At 38.1% G+C, this 21,281-nt stretch overlaps 1 protein-coding gene across 2 annotated transcripts in view; it reads left to right on the forward strand.

The window, feature by feature from the left end:
- LOC307186789 (uncharacterized protein) overlaps positions 1-11,758 on the forward strand; it is a 423,851-nt gene extending 412,093 nt beyond the window's left edge. For both annotated transcript variants that reach the window (XR_013828462.1, XR_013828464.1), the window contains exon 6: positions 11,696-11,758. The gene's annotated coding sequence lies outside the window, so the exon portion shown is untranslated. The remainder of the gene's footprint in view (positions 1-11,695) is intronic.
- The last annotated feature ends 9,523 nt before the right edge of the window (positions 11,759-21,281 follow it).

Below are 21,281 nucleotides of genomic sequence, written 5' to 3' on the forward strand. Positions count from 1 at the left end.
ACCCCACATCTAACATTATACTTAACTATGAAAGACTGAATTATTTTCATCTAAAATCAGGCACCAGGCAAGGATTTCCACTCTTGCCCAAGCAAGGATGTCCACTCTTGTCACTTCTATTAACATTTTTCCTGGACACTTCAGCCAGTACAATTAGGAAAAAAAAGAAATAAAAGGCATCTATTTGCATATGACATAATCTTGTATATAGAAAATCCTTTGAAATCCTTTAAAAAGCTATGGAAACTAAAAAAAAAGTTCAAGTTTGCAAAGGACAAGGTCAATATACAAAAACCAATTTTATTTTCATATAACTGCAATAAAAAAATCCAAAAATAAAGTTAAGGAAACAATTCCATTTACAATAGCAGCAGAAATAATAAAATACTTAGGAATACATTTAACAGAATAAGTTAAAAAATATACTGTGAAAATTAGAAAATATTATTGAAAGTAATTAAGGAATACCCAAACAAATGGAAAGACGTCCCATATCCATGTATTGGAAGACAATATTATTATGATAGCAATACTCCCTAAACTGATCTACAGATTAATAAAATCCTTGTATAAATACCAGCTGTTGTCTTTGCAGAAATTGGCAAGCTGATCCTAAAATTCATATGGAAATTCAAGTGAAGCAGGCAAGCCCCAAACATTTTGAAACAGAATAAAAAGTTTGGAAGACTCACACCTTACTATAACAAAGTTTATTGCAAAACTACAGAATCAGAACAATGTGGTACTGGCACAGGATCAACATGTATTTTCAATAGAATAGAATTTAAATTCCATGAAAAGACTGTCACACTTATGATCAATTGATTTTCAACAAAAGTGTCAAGAAAATTCAACAAGGAAAGAATAGTCTTTTCAACAAATGGTGCTAAGGACAACTCGATATCCACATACAAAAGAATGAAGTTGAGTCCCTTCCTTGTACCATAAGTACAAACTAACTCAAAATAGTTCATAGACCTAAATGCAAGAGCAAAAGTTATAAAAACTCTTTGAAGCAAATATAGGAGTAAATCATTATGACCTTGGATTAGGAATAACCTCATATATGACACAAAAACACAAGTGACAAAAGTAAAAATAGATAAATTGAATTTAAAATGAAAAACTTTTGTGTTTCTAAAGATACCATAAAGAAAGTAAAAAGACAACCCACAGAATGGGAGAAAATAATTACAGAATGGGAGAAAATATTCACAACTCATGTCTTGATAAGCGAGCTGTACTCAGGATACACACAGGATCCTACAATTCAATACTAAAAGACAAACAACCCAATTAAAAATTGGATAAAGGGTATAAGTAGGGGGCTTCCCTGGTGGCGCAGTGGTTGAGCCCGCCTGCCGATGCAGGGGACGCGGGTTCTTGCCCCGGTCCGGGAAGATCCCACATGCCGCGGAGCGGCTGGGCCCGTGAGCCATGGCTGCTGAGCCTGCGCGTCCGGAGCCTTTGCTCCACAACGAGAGAGGCCACGACAGTGAGAGGCCCGCGTACCGCAAAAAAAAAAAAAGGGGGGTATAAGTAGACATTTCTCAAGGGCAGATATACAAATAGCCAATAAATATATGAAGAGTTGCTCAATATCATTAGTCATTAGGGAAATGCAAATCAAAACCACAGTAAGATATCACTTCACATCCACTTGGATGGCTATAATACAAAGTGTTGGCATGTGAAGAAATCAGAATCCTCATATAATGCTGGTGGGGATGTAAAATGATGTAGCCACTTTGGAAAACACTGTGGCAGTTTCTCAAAAGGATAAGCATAGGGTTATCACATGACTCACAGTCATATGTGTGTGTGTGTGTGTGTGTGTGTGTGTGTGTGTATAATGAAAATATATGTTCTCATGAAAACTTGTATATGTTCATAGCAACATTATTAAGAGCTCAAAAGTGGAAACAACCCAAATGTCTATCAACTGATGAACAAAATGTGGTACATCCATACAATGTGTTATTATTCAACAATAAACCGGAAAACAGTACCCTGGATTAGTGAAGGGGGGGTGCATTTCTACCTCTATTAATGAAGGCACAAGAGGATGAGACATTTATAGAACAGAGAGAAATTGTCTGGAGAGTGTTGCCCAAATGGAATTGTTAAAATTAATCAAGAGGTGAAGCCAGGCCACAGCACCCTGACGTGAAAAATACTTGGGTAATAAGCACACTGAAAGCCCTCTCTCCCCTTCATCAAATCTCCCACCAGTGCCATCTATTGACAGAATCCAACTAGAAGTCCAAGGTCAAGGGATATTTTTGCAGTCATCTATATGGATCATCTTCTCTGGGTGCAGAGTTGGGTGCAGAAGAGTGAGCATGGACCTGGAAAAGTACATGAAAATACTACAGCCTACAAAGTTTTTGTGACCAAAATTTCATGAGATAAGGGGAGTCGTATGGCACTCCCTTGTATGTATGGGAGTTGAAGGAAGCATTCACTATTATAGTGATTCACAATTGTGCCAACTAAAAATTGGTACTTGCCCTCTGCCTCTACAAGAATTAAGTCATAAGCTGCTGCAGTCACTGACCTTCAACACACTCTGAAAGGAGTTCAGGATAGAGATCAGGAATGAGGCACTCTGTGCTCTGGGAAAAACTGGCAGAAGAGGTCTTCAGATAGATATTTTCAGGAAAAGATTTTATAAGCCCAATTCTTCCATCTCCTCATATCTAGAAAAGCACTAAAATCATTAACAGTGACGTCTGCTCCTCGTCACTAGCAGCAAGCCTCTGCCAAAACGTGTGCTTGACTGCATGTACCCCCCTTCACTAAAGTCATATATAATGCTGACCTCTCCCCACCCCTCCACCTCTTTGGAGCAGTTTCTCAAAACTACCTGAGATTTTGTCTCCTGGGCTATAGTCCTCATTTTGCCCCAAATGAAACTTAACTCACAACTCTCACATTGTACATTTTTTTAGTTGACAATTGTTAGCTGGAATAAGAATCAGCTAGAAGACTAAAAACATAGATAACTGGACCCCCTTCCAGAGTTTCTGGCCAGTTGGTCTAGAGTGGGACCTCTCCCTGTTACAATGTGCATTTCTAACAAATTCCCAGATGTCGTTGATGCTACTGAGGAACAAAATTTGAGAACCACTGAACTACAGAACCAGAATAACTATATTTAGAATCCTGACTTTGCTTGAACTAGCCTTGAACCATGAATAATTCTCCCAATTCCTCTGATGTTCAGAGATTTATCTATTCAGATATTAAAATTCATCAATTATTAATTAATTCATCTTTTTTTGGAATGAGGATGTTTCTGTTTACCTTGAATAACTTTGTAGATATTATTGTGAAATTTCATGAGAAAATCCCTAGTACATTGCCTTGTACTTGATAAATGTGAATACACAGTACTTGTTTTTATTCTAATATGTTTTGAGTAATCAATTAAATTAATTGAACTATAAATAATGAAAAGCCAATGGAAATGTATAAAAAGCTATAATATGTAATATTCTAATGCAATAATAAATGTACATTTTTATCTACTAATCTTGAATTAAATTATTTGTGTATATAATTTTTACATATGGCAGCAAATATATACATAAGAGCTCTATGATATTTTGTGCTTATTGACTCTGTATGAATATTCTGAAGCCATGTTTTAATTATCTCTTGAGAAATGACTCTCATGCTTTACTTGAAGGCAAATGGTAAATGAAATTAATAGTAGTTTGCTCTGTGTAATAGGCAATAATGGATCACCTTTTGTAATAGGCTAGTAATGTTTCATTTATACTGCACCCTCTGGGAAATTAGATGTTCAGGGTAAGTAAAATTTCCAGATAATTAATGCTTAAACTCTGAAATAAAATATTTACTCTTTATCATTGTTTTGTAAATGCTCTGAGATATATAATTTCTTACATTTTAAGTTTTTTATTCCAATTTTTCAAAATGATTATTCAGAAGTCACATTAGGCACAATGGTGTTGTACTATGCTCTAACATCATGAAACCTGTAGGGGCCTTTAAGGCAAATTGGACTTAACACTCCCTTTATTCATTTTCCCATAGTTTATTTTGTTATTCTACCTCCTTATCCAATAACAGAGTGAAATCTGGAATAAGAGAAATAGCTGGTTTAACTCAAAATAAGCCCAGATTCTGGTTTTTTTTTTGGTATTCATAGTTTTATTTATTTATTTATTTATTTATTTATTTATTTATTTATGGCTGTGTTGGGTCTTCGTTTCTGTGTAAGGGCTTTCTCTAATTGTGGCAAGTGGGGGCCACTCTTCATCACAGTGCGCGGGCCTCTCACTATCGTGGCCTCTCTTGTGCGGAGCACAGGCTCCAGACGCGCGGGCTCAGTAATTGTGGTTCACGGGCCTAGTTGCTCCGCGGCATGTTGGATCCTCCCAGACCAGGGCTCGAACCCGTGTCCCCCACATTGGCAGGCAGACTCTCAACCACTGCACCACCAGGGAAGCCCAAGCCCAGATTCTTTTTGTCTTATTTTTGCAGTTTTACTACAGTCCTTCAGGTAGTCCTGAGGTCCCTTTTTGCAGCAGTTAATATGTACCCATACACCCATCACTGTCCTCTGTAGGTTCTAGTGTATACTCTCTAACCAGAGAATACCCAGAAACCGAGGCTGTTTTAAAGTGAATTAAATATATTCTGTGTCACAGATGATACACAGGGCTGAGGGTTAAGAATTTTAATTTGGAAGAAGTAACCTTATGATCTAGTTATTTACTTATAAGCTTAAGACTATTCTAAGATGATGTTGTCTCTAGTAGTGACCTCCACATAAAAGATGTGATTTTTTTCATTACATGATTTGGTTGTATTGTTTTAAATTATTTCATAATTTGTTATTAACTAGTATTTACTTAAATACTGGAATGTTTCAATTAGCATAGCAGCTATTTCTGACTTCTTGCCTTTATTTCTTTCTGCCTTCGATAAATCTTTGCACATAAGCTGCAAATAATGAGACTCTGGTTCTCGTGTGTGTGTGTGTGTGTGTGTGTGTGTGTGTGTGTGTGTGTGTGTGTGTAGTATCTCCAGCTCTTAAAATAATAATTTTTAACCCTGGTTACTCGATGGAATTTTCTAGAGGCCACTTGGCTTCCATTTATAATCACCTGCTTGCTTGGCCCAGGTAGTTTGATATAAGGGGTCTACATAGGGGCTCAGGCCTCAGAGGTTTTTAAACATTTCCAGTTGCAGCAATGATTGAGATTGCTGGACCTAGACTAATGTCTAGTACATAGTTGACGTTCAGTAAATATTTGTGAATACATGAACAAACATATAAATAAGGTATTTATTGAATGCCCTTTAAATGTGAGCTCTATAATAGCACTAGTGTTACATTGGTATGCAAAGTCACTGCCTTTGACCCACTCATAGTGATACAGAAATGGGTATAGTTCTAAGCATTTGTACTGAAATATCATAATCACCTTCATGCACAAAAGTGGCACAGAATCAGTCGTAATCATCTCACTCACCAACACACCATTTCCCCTTCCTGTGCTTTCTGAGCTGAAGATAGCAACACCACCTGCTCTTTCACTCTATCCAGAAATCCTTGGATCATCTTAAATACCACTCTTTCTTTGCTCTCATATCAAATTGATCCCTGGGTCCTATGTTTTTTGACTTCCTATGTAGTGTTAGAGGATCTTTATTTTTTCACTTTGCTTACACTATCACTGCCATAGTTAAATCCATTATGATCTGCACTCTGTTCACTGAATCAGCATCCTAATGGGTCTTCCAGCTTCCAGTTTGGACCATATGTAAGCCATTCTCAAATTGCTCTAAAGCACAAAACTGAGCATGTCTGTTCTCTCCCTGTCTCCTTAATTTTATTCAGAATAAAATCTACATCCTTCCATTTTATAGGACCCTACAATATAGGTCCCTTCTTGCCTCTCTAGCTTTATTTTTTAAGTGTGGCTTTCTTGCACCCCATGATCCAGTTCTAATTAAATACATCCTGTGCCTGTGCCTTGAATCAATCCATTACTCTCTAGATTAGCTTTGGTTATTCCCTCAGTTTATAAAGCTTATCTTCTCTTCAATCTCAATCTCATTTTAATAGTTAAATACTCTTCCTCCCTTAGTATTTATCTGAGACCCCACATCCTCCAGAAAGCCCTTACTGATCCCCAAGGAATATTTGTTTTGAAACTTTTGAATATATAACAATAATAGTCCCTCTATTTAAATATCCCCTATCCTTCCTGGAGCGCAACTTTATAAGTGGGCAAGACCAGGAGAACATCTCTAGTTTGATCACACACCTGTGTTCAAAATGAGAGTGAGAGGTATTCTCAAAACTTGTCTCAGGGATCCCAGTGAAATAGGGGCTACTTGAGGTCACTTGGGATCTCTTAAGTAAATTTTTGAAGCTCTACACTTGAGTAATGGAATCCACATTTCCGAGCTCCATAATCCCCCTCAGTTCTGTCAGCACCACATAATGTATATTTATCCTGTTCATTTCCTAGATGTTCGTAGCAGTATTTTTTCATGAGACTCTTAAACACTATTGTTTGAGTCTATTGACAAGGTATATTGTGGCACTTTCCACAGTGTTAAGGAGATCAGAGGAGAAGGTTGGTTTCCTGATGTGCAATTCAATGAAATAGCAACTACACGTAGTCTGAAAGCAAGGAAATAGAAATCAATATGTATCAGTGCCAACCATACGATGGCATTATGTTGGTTTTTCCAGAATTCTTTAAGGTATGGGAGCTTCTCTCCATCTTACACATGATGACAAAATTAAGAACTGGAGAAACTCTGGGTTGATTTCAGAGCCCACACTTTTACCGTTAGAACATGCTGCTTCATAAGACAGTAATGTTAATGCATATGGAATCCTGTAGCCTCCTTCTATCTATCCCACAAGACACATAGGAAGCCAGCCTCCTTCTATCTATCCCACAAGACACATAAGAAGCCCACCTGTTTTAAACTATTGAACACTGGGGAGTTGGATTTAAAGTGGACCTCTGGTGGGAAATCTAGTGATGGTGAGGTGAGTAAAAACTTGAGACACCGTTAAGATTTCCATGTTATAAGCAAGGACAAACTTGATATATCTTTATTAAGATCATTGAATTAACTTTATTTACCTATAATAAAAGAGTGTCTGTGGAGGAAGCCTGGGCTACATTAATTGCAATATCTTTAGTCTCAAAGAATATGTCCCTAATCCTGTAACTGAAATATTTGCTTAAGCCTTTGGCTCCTTGTTGATCTCTGATGGTAAAAGCAGAATAGTTAAAAATCATAGAGAGACAATATCAGCTGCTCTGTGAGAAAAGAACGAGTTCCAGTCTAATTTGGTTTCTTAGAACAATCTTTAGGTATACATCATGTCCATAAATGCATTTCAATAAAACCATATCTTGGGTTGAATTGTGCCTCCCGCGTAAAGATATGTTGAAGTCTTAACCTCCAGTACCTTAGAAAGTGACCTTATTTGTAAATAAGGTTATTTCAGTTATATGAAAGGTCATACGTTTCATGTCATCTTCTTAGTGAGCACCCAACCTGGACACCTATCTAACTTACAACTCCTCTGTCACTGACATGACAGGTCCCTTTCCTGTATTATTTTTCTTCTTAGAACTAATCACTAACAGACTTACATTTTATTTACCACGTTATTTGTATCTCCTAGAATAATGTAACTGTGAATATAGAGCTTTCTGTTTGTTTTATTCAATAATGTAGTTATAGACATGAGGTGTCAGTAAATATTCATTGAAAATGTGAATGACCTTGTTAAGACTGAAGCCAAATTATAGTAAATTGAAAAATGTTAGAAGATTTCAGCAGCGCTGAGAAACTTGCACCCTAAATTTGCCCTGAACTTCCCTTAGCAACAAAATCAGACCTTCCCCCCAATCTGAGGAAACTACATTTTAGTTTTTTAAAAAAACCTTTAACTTTCTTATCATTGAGGTATCTCCTCCCATCCTTATCCTATCTTAATTGTGTGAGAAAAAGGGTGATGGAATATAAAGCTCTTTTAGGCTAAATGTATTGATATGTGTGCAATTACTTGGAGTTCAGCATTTAACATGTTAGCTCCAGCCCCTAGGAGGAACCTCAACAGTTTGATGTGCTGATGAAGGAAATCTTGGACTCATTAATGGCCTAGAGTTAATAAGGTTAAGATGCCATAACTTTCCTGGTATACTATTGATATATAGAGAAAGGGATCCAAAGGGTTAAGAAATGGGAATGTTGGAGAAAATGTATTATGTTCACCTTGATCAGCCATCTCTAACCATATGAACATTTTACTAACTGAGCTGGTGAAGAGGAATTAGCAAGCTCTCCATATGCTTTAATGCAGCTGTCCCCAACCTTTTTGGCACCAGGGACTGGTTTTTGTGGAAGACCATTTTTCCATGGACAGGGGTGGGGGTGGTGGTGGTTCAGGCAGTAATGTGAACGATGGGGAGAGATGGGGTGCGGCAGATGGAACTTCACTGGCTCGCCGCTCACCTCCTGCTGTGCGGCCAGGTTCCTAACAGGTCATGGACTGATCAGCAGTCCGTGGGTTGGGGACCCCTGCTTTAATGGAATATATGTACACCGGAGTGTAGACAGGAAGCCCTGAGAAGCCTCAGAGGCTGCCACATTAGTGGTTTTCTCTAGTGTGTGGGGAATGGTGGGGTATTCCTTTAAGGTGGAAGACAACTTAATACACATATTGCCATTCAGGAAGAAATAAGCCACATTTTAAAGCTTTGGGGGTTTGACTGTTGTCCAACAGTATGTGGTATTTAGAATGCCTGCCTAACTATTTTTGAGCAGCCATTGCCTGTATTTTCTTAGCGCCTCCCGGGTTTCCTTACATGAGCTTATCTGACAAGGAAATGCAGCTGTTTTGTTTGCCCTCTCTCCATACTGGACCATCTAAGTCAGTGTTCTAACTCATCCCTGATGGTCTGTGAGATATGTAGACTGTTCCAACAGACTCGATAATTACTCTTAAGGAATTTTCAGGTAGAATTGGTACTATTAGGAGACTCTTGGTGTCACCTTTGTTATCTTGAAAGCTGGTGCCTTCCCTGAGGCTCTTAATTTTTTGAAAACTTGATTCTATTTCAGCTGAAAAAATTGGTGAGACTATTAAACAAATTGAGGGGAGCTGTTTAAGAAATTGAAAAGTAATCGCAAACAACATTGGATAATTGTGACTTCCAGTTCTGTATCAGTTGAATTTTTGTGCTCTTTTCCCTGTTTATGTGGTGGTTCTACTTTTCTCCACTAAAACTTTTATTTAAAAAAAAAAAAAAGCTTTAGGGGTTTGTTGAATTTTAGATTGTTCTGCTCTGTCTCATATACTGAGAAATCCATGATGACATCATCAGTTTTGAGTAGAATCTAGAGCAAAAGAAAACTTTTCCACAGACTCAGTCTGAGATGCAAGCTTCTACCCAATGACACAGCACAGTTAATAATGAAGAAAATCTGTGTGGCTGATAGGGATGCTAGATGGGGCTGCTGACATCAAGAGCAGAGGCCATACCTCTTCCTTCCATCACATACTAGGCCTATCTTATTCATAAAATCATAATGTTGGATATTAACAAAAGCATTTCATTGTAAGTGGAAATGGTATATGTGAGGCCAAGCTCTCAATGCTCTAGAATAATAAGCATAAGCAGATGGCAACTCACAAATACCTGCTCTTAACAATTTAACCATTTCTTACTCAGTCCACACACTGGGATTCATGGAGAGCTTATTAGGACCAATTGATGGAAGGGGAAAAGCATGGGCCTGCCTGGTTTTCAGATGGGTTTACAAAGTAGCATGTTCCATTTGGAAATGCATAGTTGCTACATTACAGCTCCACTTGGGGAGGTTGTAGAAGACAATGGTAAAGATAAATGTTTTCTTGACCAACTGTCAGTGTATATATGTTATTATAATAATTATATTGATATATATATTATTATTATGTTATAATGTACCTATTTATATATATAAATAATATAATATTTATATATGTAAATTTATATCTTATTAATAAATATATATAAATAATATTATATATAATATATATTTTTTAAAAAGATCATGTGTGGTATAGATCTATATTTATTCATGGGTAGTGGCTAAGTCTTGTGGAAAGTCTGGAAAAATAAAAATAAAATTGGAATATTTATGACAAGGAGGATTGGGAAGATATGGATGGGCATCACAGAATGAGCAAAAGGAGAATGAATTCATGTTTCAAATAGATACCTTCCAGAGACATCACTGCAGAAGAGACGTTCAATAATCAGATGGACAAGATGAGCCATCCTGTTGATGTCAGTTCAACCTCATTCTCCAAACACCTCTCTGTCACCTCAGTGGCTGTGTACAAAGAACATAGGCACCTAGAGATATGGACTGAAAAGTCACTGAATTTTTCTCATCAAGGATGATCTGGTTACCACCTGCCCAACCTATCAATAGATGTTACAGTTAAACTGCTTTGACTCTTTCCCTCAGGTATGAGGCAGTGATTTGTTTTTATGAGAATAAGTACATATTCCAAATAAGAACTTGCCTTCCCTGTCTGAAATACTTCTGCCAGAACATCCATTAGCGGATTTACAGAATGCCTTATTTATGGCCTTGCTATCTCACACATAATTGTCTCCAAACAAAGAACTCATTTTATGGTGAAAGAAATGAAACAATGAGCTCATGTACAAGGGTTTCATTGGTCTTACCATGACCTACTCACCCAGAAAAAAGGGGTTTGAGGGGATAGTTTTATGGTCTATTGAAGATCCACTTATGTCCTCCAGTTACAATGTAGTCCAATGTATCTTTCCAATTTCTCTTCCACTAGAATGTTTAAGTTTAGGAACCAAGGTGAAGATAGCCCCCCTTCACTGATATATTTAAGAACCCATTTGTTGAACATTTGCTGCTTGTCTCTACAGCCTTGACCTTGGTGGATGTGGAGGTACTAGTAGCTGAAGGAGTTGTGTATATATAGTCATGGTGCTGTTAGTTAGATAACTGAGACTACTCGCTGACCATTTGGGGCTCGTCATGTTGCTGAAACAGGATAGTGATTAAGATCAGTCCACTGGTCACAGTGTTTATTCCCAATTATGAAGGGAGAATTGGTCTGCTACTCTACCACAGGGGCAGATTCAGTGAATACAGAAGATTCACTGCAGTGCCTCTTATTATTCCCATGTCCAGTCATAATCATCAATGGGAAACTGTAACCATCCAATAAAGACTGGTCCAGTGAGGGCTTGGGTATGATAATAATAAATATTTGAACCACTCTACCAAGTAGAGATGCTGTCAAAGGGTAAGAGATGTTGTCAGAGAATAGCACATGGAATGATTGGCTTAAGAAAAAAGCTATAATTATCAGTTTTTAGGCCTAGTGACCAGGTATACACCTGAACATCGTGGCAGTTCTAACTTATTTGATCATTCTCTGCTACCTTATCTGAAAAGTAAAGGTGATGGCTATGCTATAATTGTGCTTTCATGGGGGAGTATAATTGAATTGAGATTATTCGTCAGTGACAGTGTGTCTCCCCTGGACTGAGAATTTTTTCCTCTGAGCAAATCTCTGGAATGGATTAAGATTGGCAAAGGGGTAGAATATACTTAATAATCTCCATGTGCTCCACTCCATCTGCAGGTCCACTCTCCATGCTTTGCTACCTGCTGTGTGCTGTTGGAGCAGGTCAGCAAGAGGACATGACCTCTGGTTCACCAGTGAGCCAGACCTAGATAATCAGAGGCTCATCACACCTCCCCTGTTCTTGGAATGTGCATTCTGTTCTCCATTCCCACAGTGGGAGCTGTTCCAAGGACATAACTTTGAGTAAGTAAGGTGTCATTGAGACCATCTGCATGGTATATATAACTGAACCCCGTTAAGGTCTCTGTCTACACGCTTGAGATTCTGGTGGGCGGGTGTGGGAATCTACTTGTCCTGTGGCTGCACAAGACAAGCCTCATAGGTAAGTTCCTTGCTTATTAAACCTGCCACCTACCAATCTGGAGGGACTTGCCTCTTCCAGTCACTTCCAGGGTGAGTTTATGAACCAACAGAAGTACTTAGAGGCTAGCCTGTATGAACCAGCCAGGCCTCCCTAATTTCTGGCTTTAAGTGCTCATTTCTTAACATTTGTCAGGCTACTGAGGGACTAGGTCTCAGTCTAAATAATTGACTCCTTCTTTCTTTCTCAATGTAATTTCACTTTTATTCAGTATGGGTTTATAGAAAGCAAAGATAATGATCCCAACCAACTCATATAAATATAAGATTTATTACTTTTAACCAGGCGGAAAAACTGTTAAAACAGGAATGTACACCACTCAACCAAAGACAAAATTCCTACCAGTTCCTGAATATATATGAAGGGCCTCCACAAGTACTTCCACCTCTACTGTTTTCCAAGTCCTTGAGAGTCTAAATTCCAACCTAAAAATTTCAGTCAAGAGAGAGAATTCAGAGCTCATGCTCTATTGGTTAGATGACATACTAACATAAGTGACTATTTGGGTCATTTTTTAGGTATCCTGGCATTCAAATGGCCATAACTAAGTCCAGATATGTGATGTTCTTTCAGTCAATGGCTAACAAAGAATAGATTACTTTAAAAACCCTTAGTTGAAAGTCTCAGATAGGTGCTCTCACTGTGCCCTTGTCTGTGGGGTAAGCACCTTTGGAAACAGAGAATGGGCATAGCCCTGTCTTCAGAAGAACAGGGTATCTGCCTTTTATCTGTCGTTAAAACAATTTTCTTTTATCTCTTTTGACTAACAATCAAGGCTTTTCCCCTTCTTAACAAGATTTCCTTATGTCAGAAATTTGAAGGTGGCCTTGCTATCATGTGAGTCAGAATGTAAAATGTCGAACTTGGAATATGTCTTTTTTAAGCTTATAGACTGCTGTATGTGGCCGTTGGTAAGAGTAAAATTCAAGTGTTAGTGCCCAGCCTCAGAGGCATCCTGTAGCTGGTAACCTTAAACTGCAAGACTTAACTTGTTTTATGTAAATGCATACATTTGCCTTCTCTCTTCAAGAAACAATCTCTGAGATTCAAGATGGCAGAGGAGTAGGTGGACATGGAGTTCATCTCTCTCTATGGATGCATCAGGAATATGTCTATAGAGGCAACAATTCTCACAGAACACCAGCTGAAAACTAGCAGAAGACCTTGGACACCAGAAAGGACTATAAAGATCCCTGCATAACTGGGTAGGATGGAAAAAATGAAGGAAGATGGAGGAGGAGAGGAAGTGGGATGGGACCTGCACCCCAGGGCATGGGAGCTGAAGCAGAGGAGAGATTCCCAAATTCGGGGAAAACCCCTCTCCAATAAGGAAAACCCCTCTCTGACAGGGAAATCGACTAGGACAGAAGGGAAGCATTTGAGGCTGTTGGAAGAGGATGAAGCTGCAGATCTGTGGCAGATGGGACAGAGTGAGAAATACACAGACGGTCCATAATTTTGTCCTACGTGCACCAGACTGCGACGTGTGTTCACAGGTGTGCAACAGGGCTGGGAGCTGGTGCGTGGGGATTGGAGAACAGGCCCAGAGAGAGAACTGCTATTGGCTGTGGGGAGATGGACTGATGGGACGGGAGGGAGGAAATCTGCCGCAGGGAATGCCTATGGAGGAAGACTGGACTGCCATGAAAGCAGGGCGCTACTGCTGAGTCACACACAGGGGGAGGAGCCACTATTGTAACCTCTCTCTCCCCACATGCCGGTGCCGGCCGATGACAATAAAAGAAGCCTGCTCAGGGCTGGCTCTTGTGCGCCGGCTACTGAGCAATAAAAATAGCCCCCTCAGCGCTGGCCCTCATGTGCCACCGGTTGCAGGGCAATAAAAAAAATGCCCCCGCAGGGCTGTCCTTTGTATGCCTGCTGCCGAGTGCCAGAAAAACCCCAGCCAGGGCTGGCCCTCATATGCCATATGCCAGGCACCAGGAAAAGCCCTCACTAGGGCCATATCTCTTGCACCCATGGCCACCTGCTTCCCTGTGCATTTGGTGCTGCCAGGGCTCCTGCCATCCAAGCAGTCATACCACCTCTGTGCCTGGTCCTTACAGGGGCAGACCCAAGAGCTCCAAGGCAGCCTCAGGACCAGACTCTTGTGTGTGCACCACACTCAGAAGTGGGGATAAAACCAAAGCTGAACCCCAGGGATGGGGTGACTAAGGAAGAAGATTGAAAATCTTTCCATCAACTGTACAAGCTGCAGAGTAAATCCCTACAATCAGCTAGGTAGACCCTGTGTCTATGGAATATCTGAGTAGACAATGAGTGTTCCCACAAATGAAAACAGTCTAGCTCTGGCACCTGTGGACGTTGGGGGCAGCACACGCAGGAACTGGGGCAGATCAGTCTGAATTGTCCCCACAGGGCTCACAGCAGGTCCAGAGACCAGCCCAGAGGCAAAGGAGAGCCTCTTGGGGAGAAGGAGATGAGCTGTGGGTCACTGCATGTGCAAGGACACTTACAGCAGAGACCCCAGGGAATCGTAATTATTACTATTAATTTTATTATGTTTTGATTCATTGTGTTGTTGGTTCTAGCTTTTTTTGGGGGGGGGGTTTCTTTTTCTTTCTTTTTTTGTTTGTTATTGTTATTTTAGGGTTTTTTTGTTGGTTGTTTTTAGTGTTTTGGGATCTCCATCATTGATAACAATTTTATTTTTTATTTTTTTATACATTTCTATTTTTACTTTGCTTTTCTGTTGTCCTGTGTTTTTTCCCTTTTTATTTTACTTCATTTTATTTTATTATTATTACTTCTAATCATTTTTATCAGCTAGTTTTCTTTCCTTGGTTTATTCTTCAGTTGGCACACTGCTTTGGTTTTAGGTTATGTGTTTTTGTTAGTTTTAATCCTACTTGTTTGATTTCATTTTTGAGTTCTTTTATTTGTCTGGGTATTCTCTTGCATTTTGTTTTATTTGGCTCTGTTTTTGTTTCTTTTACATGTCTGTGTGTTTCCTTGTTTCTGTTTTTGTTCATTTGATTTGTTTTTACCATTTCTCTGGATTTTTTTTTTTCTCTAATATATTTTCTGGGTTTTTTTTTTTTTTCTGTTTCTACATTGCTTTTCTGTTGATCTGTCTTTACCCTTTCTCTTTTTCTTTCTTTTTCTTATATCATTTTTGTCGGTTGGCTTTGTTTCTTTGCTTCATTCTTCAGTTGGCACACTGCTTTAGTTTGTTTTTTGGTTTTGGATTTTTGTCAGCTTTCTTCTTAATTGTTTGATTTCATTCTTGGGTTCTTTTGTTTGTCTGGTTGTTCCCTTACTATTTGATTTATTTGGTTCTGTTTTTGTTTCTTTTGGGTGTATGCCTATTTCCTTGTTTCTGTTTCTGTTTGTTAGATTTTAATTTTTAACATGTGTCTGGGGTTTCGTTAGCCTTTTTTTTTTTAATCCCCTTTATTGCTGGGATGAGTGACTTGCAGGGTCTTGTTCCTTCAACCAGAAGTTGGGTCTGAATCTCTGGATTGGGAAGACCAAGTCCAGGATGCTGGACCCCTAGAAAATTCCCAGCCCCAGGGAAGATTAATCACCAAGAGCTCTGTTGGAGACCTCTATCTGAATCCAAGATCTGGCTTTACCCAAGTGCCAGAAGCTCCCAGCGCTGGATGCCTCACACCAAACAATAAACAAGACAGGAACACAAACCTACCCATGTGCACACATACTACCTAAAGTCATACTAAGCTCACATACACCCCGAAACACACCACCTAAAACGGCCATGCTCATCAGAGGGAAAACACTCAGCTCCACCCACCAGAATGCAGGTACCAGTCCCTCCAATCAGGAAGCCTACACAAGACACTGGACCAACCCCACCACTGGGGACAGAGAACAGAAGCAAGAGGAACTATGACGCTGCAGCCTAGGGAAAGGAGACCTCAAATACTGTAAATTAGACAAAATAAGGAGAGAGAGAAATATAGGCAAAGGGGGCTGTAAGACAAAACCCCACAAAACCAAATAAATGAAGAAGAAATAGGCAAACTACCTGAAAAAGAATTCAGAATAATGATAGTAAAGATGATTAAAAATCTTGCAAATAGAAGAGAGAAAATACAAGAAATATTTAACAAGGACCTAGAAGAATTAAAGAGCAAACAAACAGTAATGAACAACACAATAACTGAAATTAAAAACACTCTAGAAGGAATCAAGAGCAGAATAATGGAGGCACAAGAACGGATAAGTGAGCTGGACAATAGAATGGTGGAAATAACTGCCATGGAGCAGCATAAAGGAAAAGGAATGAAGAGAGTGGAGGACAATCTCAGAGACCACTGGGACAACATAAAGTGCATCAACATTCGAATTATAGGGTTCCCAGAAGAAGAAAAAAAGAAAGGATCTGAGAAAATATTTGAAGAGATTATAGTTGAAAACTTCCACAACATTGGAAAGGAAATAATCAAATCCAGGAAGTGTAGAGAGGATAAAAGTGTACACAGGATAAAACCAAGGTGAAACACACTGAGACATGTGTTAATCAAACAAGCAAAAATTAAACACAAAGAAAAAATATTAAAAGCAGCAAGGGAAAAGCAACAAATATCATACAAGGGAATCCCCATAAGGTTAACAGCTGATCTTTCAGCAGAAACTCTACAGGCCAGAAGGGAGTGACAGGACATATTTAAAGTGATGAAAGGGAAAAGCCTACAATGAAGATTACTCTATCCAGCAAGGATCTCATTCAGATTGGATGGAGAAAACAAAAGCTTTACAGACAAGCAAAAGTTAAGAGAATTCAGCACCACCAAACCAGCTTTACAGAAAAAGCTAAAGGAACTTCTCTAGGCAGGAAACACAAGAGAAGGAAAAGACTGTACTACCCAAAGCAATCTACAGATTCAATGCAATCCCTATCAAATTGCCAATGACATTTTTCCAAGAACTAGAACAAAAATTTTTTAAATTTTTAAAATTTCTGTGGAAACACAAAAGACCCCGAATAGCCAATTAAGAAAATGATAATAGGAACATACATATCTACAATTACCTTAAATGTAAATGGATTAAATGCCCCAACCAAAACACAGATGGGCTGAATGGATACAAAAACAAGACCTGTATGCATGCTGTCTACAAGAGACTCATTTGAGACCTAGGGACGCATACAGACTGAAAGTGAGAGAATGGAAAAAACTATTCCATGAAAATGGAAATCAAAAGAAAGCTGGAGTAGCAATACTCATATAAGACAAAATAGACTTTAGAATAAAGACTATTGAAAGAGACAAGGAAGGATGCTATATAATGATCAAGGGATCAATCCAAGAAGAAGATATAACAATTGTAAATATCTATGCACCCAACACAGGAGCACTTAAATACATAAGGCAAATGCTAACAGCCATAAAATGGGAAGTCAAGAGTAACACAATAATAGTAGGTGATTTTAACACCTCATTTACACCAATGGACATATCATCCAAAGAGAAAATAAATAAGGAAATACAAGCTTAACTGACACATTAGACCAGATGGACTTAATTGGTATTTATAGGACATTCCATGCAAAAACAACAGAATACACTTTCTTCTCAAGTTCACATGGAACATTCTCAAGGATAGATCACATCCTGGGTGACAAATCAAGCCTCGATAAATTTAAGAAAATTGAAATAATATCAAGCATCTTTTCTGACCACAGCACTAAGAGATTAGAAATCAGTTGTGGAAAAAAACTGTAAAAAACACAAACACATGGAGGCTAAACAATACGCTACTAAATAATGAAGAGATCACTGATGAAATCAAAGAGGAAATGAAAAAAATACCTAGAAACAAATCATAATGAAAACACGATGACCCAAAACCTATGGGATGCAGCAAAAGCAGTTCTAAGAGGGAAGTTTATAGCAATACAGTCCTTCCTCAAGAAACATGAAAAATTTCAAATAAACAACCTAACCTTACATCTAAAGCAATTAGAGAAAGAAGAACACAAAAACCAAAGTTAGCAGAAGGAAAGAAATCATAAAGATCAGATAAGAAATAAATGAAAAAGAAATGAAGGAAATGATAGCAAAGATTAATAAAACTAAAAGCTGGTTGTTTGAGAAAATAAACAAAATTGACAAACCCTTAGCCAGACCCATCAAGAGAAAAAGGGAAAGACTCAAATCAACAGAATTAGAAATGAAAAAGGAGAAGTAACAACTGACACTACAGAAATACAAAGGATCCTGAGAGACTACAACAAGCAACTATATGCCAATAAAATGGACAACCTGGAAGAAATGGACAAATTCTTAGAAAAGTACAACCTTCTAAGACTGAACCAGGAAGGAATCGAAAACATGAACAGACCAATCACAAACACTGAAATTGAAACTGTGATTAAAATTCTTCCAACAAACAAAAGTCCAGGACCAGATGGCTTCACAGGCGAATTCTATCCAACATTTAGAGAAGAGCTAACATCTATCCTTCTTAAACTCTTCCAAAATATAGCAGAGGGAGGAACACTCCCAAACTAATTCTACAAGGCCACCATCACCCCGATACCAAAACCAGACAAAGATGTAACAAACAAAGAAAATTACAGGCCAATATCAATGATAAACATAGACACAAAAATCCTCGACAAAAAATACTAGCAAACAAAATCCAACAGCACATTAAAAGTATCGTACACCATGATCAAGTGGGGTTTATCCCAGGAATGCAAGGTTTCTTCTATATAGGCTACTCAATCAATGTGATACACCATATTAACAAACAGAAGAATAAAAACCATATGATAATCTCAATAGATACAGAAAAAGCTTTTGACAAAATTCAACACCCATTTATGATAAAACTCTCCCAAAAGTGGGCATACAGGGAACCTACCTCAACATAATAAAAGCCGTATATGACAAACCTACAGTCAACATTGTTCTCAATGGGGAAAAACTGAAAGCATTTCCTCTAATATCAGGAACAAAACAAGGGTGCCCACTCTCCCCATTATTATTCAACAGAGTTTTGGAAGTTTTAACCATGGCAATCAGAGAAGAAAAAGAAATAAAAGTAACACAAATTTCAAAAGAAGAAATAAAACTGTCACTGTTTGCAGATGACATGATACTATACATAGAAAATCCTAAAGATGCCACCAGAAAACTACTAGAACTAATCAATGAATTTGATAAAGTAGCAGGATACAAAATTAATGCACAGAAATCTCTTGCATTCCTATACACTAACAACGAAAAATCAGAAAAGGAAATCAAGGAAACACTCCCATTTACCATGGCAACAAAAAGAATAAAATACCTAAGAATAAACTTACCTAAGGAGGCTAAAACCTGTGCTCAGGAAACTGTAGGACATTCATGAAAGAAATCAAAGACAATACAAACAGATGGAAAGATATATCATCTTCTTGGATTGGAAGAATCAATATTGTGAAAATGACTGTACTACCCAAAGCAATCTACAGATTCAATGCAATCCCTATCAAATTGCCAATGACATTTTTCCAAGAACTAGAACAAAAATTTTTTAAATTTCTGTGGAAACACAAAAGACGCCGAATAGCCAAAGCAATCTTGAGAAAGAAATACAGAGCTGGAGCAATAAGGCGCCCTGACTTCAGACTATACTACAAAGCTACAGTAATCAAGACAGTATGGTACTGGCACAAAAACAGAAAGATAGATCAATGGAACAGGATAGAAAGCCCAGAGATAAACCCACATGTGTATGGTCACCTTATCTTTGACAAAGGAGGCAAGAATATACAAAGGAGAAAGACAGCCTCTTCAATAAGTGGAGTTGGGAAAACTGGACAGCTACGTGTAAAAGAATGAAATTAGAACACTCCCTAACACCATACACAAAAAAAAACTCCAAAGGGATTAAAGACCAAATATAAGGCCAGACACTATAAAACTTTTAGAGGAAAACATAGGCAGAACACTCTTTGACATAAATCACAGCAAGATCTTTTTGACCCACTTCCTACAGTAATAGAAATAAAAACAAAAATAAACTAATGGGACCTAATGAAACTTAAAAGCTTTTGCACAGCTAAGGAAACCATAAACAAGATGAAAAAGACAACCCTCAGAATGGGAGAAAATATTTGCAAATGAAGCAACTGAAAAAAGATTAACCTCCAAAATATACAAGCTGCTCATGAAGCTCAATATTAAAAAAACAAACAACCCAATCCAAAAATGGGCAGAAGACCTAAATAGACATTTCTCCAAAAAAGATATACAGATTGCCAACAAACACATGAAAGAATGCTCAACATCATTAATCATTAGCAAATCAAATGCAAATCAAATCAAATGCAAATCAAATGCAAATCAAAACTACAATGAGATATCATCTCACACTGGTCAGAATGACCATCATCAAAAAATCTAGAAACAATAAATGCTAGAGAGGGTGTGGAGAAAAGGGAACCCTACTGCACTGTTGGTGGGAATGTAAATTGATACAGCCACTATGGAGAACAGTATGGAGGTTCCTTTAAAAAACTAAAAATAGAACTACCATATGACCCAGCACTCTCACTACTGGGCATATACCCTGAGAAAACCAAAATTCAAAAAGAGTCATGTACCACAATATTCCTTGCAGCTCTATTTACAATAGCCAGGATATGGAAGCAACCTAAGTGTCCATTGGCAGATGAATGGATAAAGAAGATGTGGGACACTTATACAGTGGAATATTAGCCATAAAAAGGAAAGAAATTGAATTATTTTTAATGAGGTGCATGGACCTAGAGTCTTTCATACAGAGTGAAGTAAATCAGAAAGGGGAAAATACCATATGCTAACGTACATATATGGAATCTTAAAAATTGGTACTCATGAACCTAGTGGCAGGGCAGGAATAATGAGGCAGACATAGAGAATGGACTTGAGGACACAGGGTGGTCAGGGGAAGCTGGGACAAAGTGAGAGAATAGCATTGACATATATATACTACCAAGTGGAAAATGGGTGACTAGTGGGAAATTGCTGCATAGCACAGGGAGATCAGCCCAATGTTTTGTGACAACCTAGAGGTGTGGGATAGAGAGGATGGGAGGAAGGCTCAAGAAGGAGGGGATATAGGGATATATGTATACTTATAGCTTATTCACTTTGTTGTACAATAGAAACTAACAGAACATTGTAAAGCAATTATACTCCAATAAAAATACAAAAATTAAAAAAAAAAAGAAAAATGTCTACATTGTAACTCTTGAATACTCACCAA

Source organism: Stenella coeruleoalba (genome assembly GCF_951394435.1).
Source record: "Stenella coeruleoalba genome assembly, chromosome: 5".
NCBI lineage: Eukaryota > Metazoa > Chordata > Mammalia > Artiodactyla > Delphinidae > Stenella > Stenella coeruleoalba.